At 39.2% G+C, this 7984-nt stretch overlaps 1 long non-coding RNA gene across 1 annotated transcript; it reads left to right on the top strand.

Annotated features, from left to right (window-relative positions):
* The first annotated feature begins 4385 nt into the window (after window positions 1-4385).
* LOC114170447 (uncharacterized) lies at window positions 4386-6962 on the top strand. Its single transcript, XR_014986157.1, has 4 exons — window positions 4386-4548; window positions 5334-5412; window positions 5572-5690; window positions 6574-6962. It is a non-coding gene; the product is annotated as an uncharacterized LOC114170447 (long non-coding RNA).
* Window positions 6963-7984: the final 1022 nt, after the last annotated feature.

Raw genomic sequence — 7984 nt, 5'->3', positions numbered from 1 at the left:
CATCGGATGGTGGATGCGATGCAAACACCGGTAGCGGCACAGCCTAGGGCGGCAATTGCACCAGTTAGGGGGCCAACTGTGTAGGACTTCTTGCGCCACAAACCAACGAAATTCAATGGCAAGGTCTCTCCGGATGAAGCAGATGCTTGTCTCCGCAAGTGTGAGAAGATTTTTAAAGTGATGAATTGCCCTGATGAGCAGAAGCTACTCTTCGCCACTTATCTGCTAAATGGTGACGCAGAGTATTGGTGGACGGGTATGCAACAACAGATGTAGACCCGAGATGAACAGGTGGATTGGACCAGCTTCAGGATGCGGTTACTAGAGAAATATTTCCCTGACACCGCTAGACAAGAGAGGGAGGCAGAGTTCCTCGCACTACAGTAGGGGGATATGATAGTGCAAGAGTACGTGAACCAATTTGAGCATTTGGCAAGATTCTCTGCACAAAATATGACAGAAGAGTGGAGGTGTTTGAAGTTTGAGCGAGGGCTCAAACATGAGATTAAGAAGGTGGTGACTGCCTTACGAGAGAGGAGGTTTCCCGTTTTGGTGGAACAGGCCAACAATGCCGAGCATCTAGAAAAAGGCCCTAGCCTAGTGGCGAGTAGACATCAGAAGAATGTCGTAGAGGCGCGGCAAATGAAGAAGCCGTATAGCCGGCCACAGACGTCTGGGGGTCCCACTTGCTATCAGTGTGGCGAACCTCATTTGAAGAGAAACTGCCCACAGCTGACCGGTGGAGTTGGGGGATCTGGTGACCGTCGCAAGTGCTTCATCTGCGACAAACCGGAACATTTTGCTAACAACTACCCTGAGAAGAAGAGCCTTGGTGAGAAGAAACCAGAAGTAGCCTCGCCAACAGAACGAGCTCGAGCACTTGAGCCTTGCTTATTATTGGGTCATTCGGTGTTAGTGTTGTTCGATTCTGGAGCAACACACTCATTCATATCTAATGCATGTGTGGGGAGATTGAGCTTGGAGAAACCTGACTTGGGGTGTGAGTTGCTTGTTTCAACTCCCTCCTCGGGTCAGGTGGCTACCAGTTCAGTTTGCGTCGGGTGTTCAATGGAAGTGGCAAGTCGCAAATTCAAGGTGAACTTGGTGTGCTTGCCTTTGGAGGGACTGGACGTGATACTGGGGATGGAGTGGTTGTCTAACAACCACATCATGATTGACTGTGGACGGCGCAGTTTGGTATTCCCAGAAAATGCAGGGTTGGAGTTGATATCGACTCAACAGGTGTTGAAAGAACTACAAGGAGGGGCCATGTGTTTTATGGTGGTGGCCAAGTCGGAGAAGAAAAGTGATGCGGAGGTGATTCAGTCTATACCGGTGGCTAGTGAATATGCAGATGTGTTTCCAGATGAAGTGTCAGGGTTGCAGCCGAGTCGAGACATTGACTTCACCATTGATCTCATTCCTAGTGCAGGTCCAGTGTTTGTGGGTCCATACAGAATGGCACCGGCTAAGCTTGCAGAACTCAAGAAACAAATTGAGGAATTATTGGAGAAGCAATTCTTTCGACCGAGCGCTTCACCTTTGGGAGCTCTAGTTTTGTTAGTGAAGAAGAAGGACGGGAGCTCGCGGCTATGTGTGGATTATAGGCAGCTGAATAAGCTGACTATTAAAAAAAATCCGCTAATAAGGATCGACGACTTGCTAGACCAATTGAAGGGAGCAAGGGTGTTCTCTAAAATCGACTTGAGGTCGGGATACCACCAAATTCTAGTGCGACCAGAGGATGTGAAAAAGACAACATTCAGATCACGATACGACCACTATGAGTATGTGGTTATGCCATTCGGAGTGACGAATGCACCGACCGTATTCATTGATTACATGAATAGAATCTTTCGACCTTGGTTAGATAAGTTTGTCATTGTCTTCATAGACGACATTCTTATTTATTCAAAGATGAGAGAAGAGCATGCAGATCACCTAAGGGTTGTATTGAAGATACTCAGAGACCACCAGTTGTATGGGAAGATGTCCAAGTGTGAATTTTGGCTAGAGGAGGTACAATTTCTTGGACATGTCATCTCAGCTAAGGGTATTGCACTAGACCCAGCTAAGATTGAGATTGTGCTTAACTAGGAAAGGCCTAAGACAGTGACGGAGGTGCAAAGTTTTTTGGGCCTAGCAGGTTACTACAGGAGGTTTGTGGAGGGGTTCTCAAAGAAGGTGAACCCATTGACACAGCTGACAAGAAAAGATCAGCCGTTCTCTTGGACCGAGCAGTGTGAAGAATGCTTTGAGGAAATGAAGAAGTGTTTGACTACCGCTCCAGTGCTAGTGATTCCAGATACCGAGAAGGTGTTTAAGGTGTACTGTGACACATCATATCAAGGTCTGGGGTGTGTATTGATGCAAGAAAAGAGGGCAGTGGCATATGCTTCTGATCAGATGAAGGTGCATGAGAAGAATTACCCGACTCATGACTTGGAGCTAGCCGTCATAGTGTTTGCTCTTAAGTCTTGGAGGCATTATTTATACGGCTCTCAATTCTGAGTATTCAACGACCACAAAAGTTTGAAGTACTTGTTTGACCAAAAGGAGCTGAATATGAGGCAACGCAGGTGGATGGAGTATTTGAAAGACTATGACTTATAATTGCTCTACCATCTGGGCAAGGCAAATGTTGTAGCCGATGCTTTGAGTCGGAAGAAGATACATGTATCTTGCATGATGATAAAGGAGTTGGAGTTGATTGAGAAACTCTGAGATATAAATCTGGGGATGCAGTTTGGGCAAGACTCAATACAGTGTAGCTTGCTAAGAGTTACTAATGAATTCTTGAATGAAATTTGTGTGGCTTAGGGACACGATTTGGAATTGCAACAGTTTGTGCGGTGGTTAGGCACATAAAAAGGGAAGGATTATCAGATGGGAGAGGATGGCATTCTACGGTTTAAAGGTAGAGTGTGTGTACCAGAAGGACCTCATTTCAGGAGGCAGATACTGAAGGAGGGTCACCAGAGCCGTCTTAGCATACATCCAGGTATGACCAAGATGTATAAGGATTTGAAAGAGTCATTTTTTATGTGACCCCAACAAGCCCAAGCTCAAGTGCATCAACAAGCCCAAAATCAAGGCCCAATCACTAGAAGCATGATGAGAAAGATTCACATGGGCCTCTCACAAGATGATCAAGTCAATCATGGGCTTTTTACATTATTCACATGGGCTAAAGAAATCTCTAAAATATGAGATTATGGATGAAGGAAGTAGTATAGATTTAAATTGGGCCATTGCTTAGGCCTTGTTTTTCTAGAATAATAAGTCAAACATTGTGTAGTTAAATTGATAAAATTGGGCTTGACTAAGCCCAATAGGAGATTTGGCCATGAGCTACCAAAGGTCAAAGGTAGACTAAGTGGAAGTCAACATTCCTTCCTACACCTCATGGATCATGCATCCCATGGAGCCAAGTCCACACTCCACCCATGTGCCTCCTTCATCCAAGGGCTAAGAGAGTGTCTTCTTTTCCAAGCCTTCATCCAAAGGCTAGGAAGATGCCTCCTTCTCCAAGCCACCATCCAAGGGTGATGATTAAAGCTTCTCCTCCAAGCTTAATCTAAGGGCCAAGAATTAGTCTAGCTTTTAGGCTCACATATAAAAGCCAAAAGTAGACCATTTGTACATTTTAACTCTTGAAATTTCTAATAGAATGTTTGTGTTGAGATCACTCCACTCTTCTATTATTTTGAGAGCACACATGGCTAACCTTCTCCTTCATCTCCTCTAGCCACCTTCCATACCATAGCTTCACTTCTACCCTTCATCTTCATGAAAAACCTCCATTGCCTAGAGCTCTTCTTGCTCTTATCTTCATTTCCGCTGCATTTCATCTTCTTTTTGGTGTCTTCCATGGATCTCCTTCCTCTCCTACACCAAGGACGTCCATCAATGGGTATCTAGAGCCATCCAAGCCTTTGGTGCATCCATCCTCTTGGTTTGGGTACACTACCAAAAATTTTAATTTTACTAGGGGTTATTTAACAGAGGTTATAATAACCTCAAGAAAATAGAATAGGTGCTTGAGGTTTTCTAAACCCCAAGTAAGTGTCGTGGGTTTTTCTCAAACCCAGTTAAAGTTAAAATAAGTAGATGCTATTTTGATTTTTTTCATATTCTGTCAACCTCCATCTTTCTTTTTTTTCTGATTTTTTTACCCTTATTCATATTTTTTTCTTCTCTTCGTTTTAATGTCCACCTCTGTCCTCCACAATTCTTCCATTTTCACTTTTCATCTATCACTTATAGACGTTGGCGAGCTTCATCCATCGACTGTAGAAACAATTAGGGTTCAACCACTAATTCATGAGCTCTGTCGTCGCCGTTGACCTTGCCTTGTCCAGGTTCGTTATTCGCCTTCGTAACTGGCTATTCCTCCTCTGCACAAACTTCACGAGCACCTCCTTGTTGTGGCTCACCACAAGTTCCCTATTGTGTGCGTACCCTTGTTTGGGTCGTCTTCCGCCACCGGACGCTCACACACTTCAAGCCTTCAATCTCGCTCTCTCACTGCTACCAGCAACGACGAAGGTATGTTTTTCGTTTTATCCTTCTATAGAGGTTAGAGAATTTGATTCATGGTAGTTCAAATTCGATAGCATTGTACAAATATTCTAATTCGTTCCTATCATTTCGTGGTGTCTATGCTTTTATTGATGCATTTTTTGATTGGATTGAGCTTTGTGATTTTTTTTATTGAACATTTTGCTTGTATTTAGGAAATAACAATTTTGATTGTTTCTGAAAGTATGCTTTAACATATTTAGACTATTCATCTAGATGATAGTTCTACTTTAGATAAGATAAAATTTGGTGCTTATTTAAAACTGAATCTAAATATAAAGTTTACACGTTACCTTAACAGTTAATCTTAAGTTAAAATTGCAATAGTAGTGTTTTAACTAAGTCAATCAAGAAAAGGGCCCCTTTGGTTGTGATGGATTAAGTTGACATGATTATTTCATCTCTATCTTGAATGTGTGATATTATGTACCGTGATGTGAAACTAAATTGAATATTGCCATTAAAACTGCAACTGCATTAGGATTTCTTCATGACTTAAGTATCACTCACCGTAATGTGAAATGGAGTAACATTTTGTTGCATGAAAATTTTACTGTTAAAGTTGCTGATTTTGGATTCTTACAGTTTCTTCCGATTCATGTTACTCATGTCACTCATGTTACAACTATTTCAGTAGGAACTCGTGCTTACATAGATCCTGACTACTATATATCTGGAAGGTTGAGTAACAAAAGTGATGTGTATAGTTTTAGAGTGTTCTTGTTTGAACTCATATTCTCTACCCACCCAAGTTTGGTTGCAGGCACAAATAATGAGACTCTTGCACAGTTTGCAAATATTATGGTTATGATGCTCCAATTGATGAGTATGGTATGGAGTCTTTCAACCTTTATATCTCATTAATTTTCGATTCTGCAGAATTATATAAACAAAATTGTAACTTGAAATCACACTCTAATTTTATATGTAATGACAAAACTCAAAATTAGATGTATATTCTTTTAAAAATATTTGAACTGCATGATGTAGGAACTATTAGATAGACCAAGTGGGGCCACCTTAAAGACTTGCATAAAGCCATTAAACTTTGTGAAGAAGCACTGGCAACTACTGATCCAAATATTGCATCTCTTGGACCAAACATAGAGGTAATAAATGGTCCTTTAAAATTTAGCTAACTTGTCCGAGTGTAATAAAGGGGCCATACATAGTGCAGTTTGTTCTAAAAAAACTTTGCTTATGAAATTGATTATTGAATAAATTCCTATTTAGTCTATTGCATATTATTAGAACTTAGGACTCCCTGTTAGCGTGATAAAATTGTTTAGGGTTGTCACTGAAAAAATAGTAAGTTTCTCTTATTCCAATTTCTTCTTGTTTTTGTTTCATTGTTATCTGATATGCATATGATCACAAACAAACTTTGGCAATCTTTTAGAATGAATTGTTCAAGACTTGATAGTCCTGAAAAGTCAGGTGTTTCTCTCAAGTACTTGGAGTGACTAAGATTAAGGAATTTCAACCGCTCTGAAACCTATAAACGTAGTTTTTGATAAAATTTTAGAAAAGAAAATACAAGAGGCACTGATTATATAACGTGTAATAGGAACAAAGTATTTTAGTTATCCTGTGAGTTTTATGAAGTACAAGCAGAACCAAACTAGAAGGTTTGGTGGAGGAGTTCTTTGTGTTGTTTTGGCAGGTAGAGCATGGTCATATCAAAGCCAAAAAGAGTCATTTAGAGGGGGAGTTCTCTCAATGCGTAAGAATATTTTAATTCTATTTCAGCTGCATAAAAAACTAATCACATTTACAAAATGCACCAACAAATTCTATCAAGTTCTTCATTATTAATATTATTTAATCTTGTGCACATTATAGTTTGTGAATGAGACTTTGAGGGTTGCAAGCATTATTGGTGGAATATTAAAATGGATACTTTGTTACACATACATACCACCATCTTCGGTGTTTGATGTTCCTGCCAGAAAATATGAGGAATATACATAATAACTTCCTTCTCTTTTGTAGTAGCTATGGGGACCACATCATGAAACCATTTGCATCAAGATTCTTCATTCATCACACCAAAATCAGAAAAACGAGTTGATTTTACCACTGGAATATTCCCTTTTGGGAGGGATACTGAAGTTGTTACTAAGGTTTGGACATTCATTGAGCGGAAGTGGAATACAGCATGTTATTAGAATGATGGGTTATAAGCCATCAAATGCCATAACTTTCAGACTAACCTTTTTGTGACTAAGTCATCTGAAAAATTTTATTAACTTTGGAGCTGGTAATTTCAACTTCTTTTTCTTGTATATATGCCTCTCTACACAGTAGGTTGGCAGGAGCCTCAAACCATCTATTGACTTTTTTGCAAAATAATGCATTTAATTGCTTCTGCATTTTCAATTTATCCTGTCCTAGTCTTTGCTTTTGCATGATCTTGATCATACTTTACTGTTCCAAGACATTTAAGTTTCTCTGTACACACAACAGCATAACTTTTTTTTTTAAATTATAGTTAGTTTTTCATTTACCATGTTGAACTGATACCCATTGGAATCTTGGAAGATTCTTCTCTTCTAATGACTTAGTGTTAAAAGTGTTGAACTTAAAATGTCTGATTTGCTCGCAAGACGATACGGGTGGGAATTCATGTGAAATGTTACACTTTTTTTTTGTTGGGGCCCCTCTGTTGTAAAGAGAAAAATATTTGAGGATCAATGTTGATCACAGATTTTGGTTCAGACCCTACATTTTCAATGTAATTTTAAATTGAGAAAAAGAATTGGAGATATTTTATTCAACAGTGGGAACATTGGGGAACACCCCACATGTCCTTAGTCATGGAGAACTATATGTTGTACTCCTTAGTCTTGTATGGTTCCGAAAGTGATTTTGAAACAAACACAAGGTTAAGAGTCAACTGTGAGTCTAGGACATAAGAATGCGGTGATCCTTTCAGTAACTTAGATGGGCAGTCCAAATGGAAAATTATGGAATGCGTTTTGAGAATTATTGATGAAGTTGACCAAAATTTCAAGTTGAAGAATATAGTTGGTTTAAAAAGAAGAAGTCAATGGATGGAGATGGACATTGAATGCACCTTTTCCCCCTTTTCCTGCTTACTTGTCTGAATTAAAGTCTAGTTATGGTTCTTGAGAATTAATACCGAAGACAATATTGGAAATTCCCTATATAATATAGATTGACTATAAATGAAAATTAATGTGGTAATTTCAACCTATGCTTTAACCTGTTTTAGTAAGTGACTATTAGCTAGGTATTTCAACTTACGCTTTTTATTAAAAAGTTATATATATATATATATATATATATATATATATATATATATATATATATATATATATATATATATAAAAGAAATTATTTCCTTGATCAGTATTTACCATGTTGTCAACTAGCTAATATA

The sequence above is a fragment of the Vigna unguiculata genome, chromosome 11 (genome assembly GCF_037176805.1).
Source record: "Vigna unguiculata cultivar grain cowpea cultivar isolate G323 ecotype 2 chromosome 11, ASM3717680v1, whole genome shotgun sequence".
NCBI lineage: Eukaryota > Viridiplantae > Streptophyta > Magnoliopsida > Fabales > Fabaceae > Vigna > Vigna unguiculata.
This window is presented reverse-complemented; position numbering and strand designations above follow the sequence as displayed.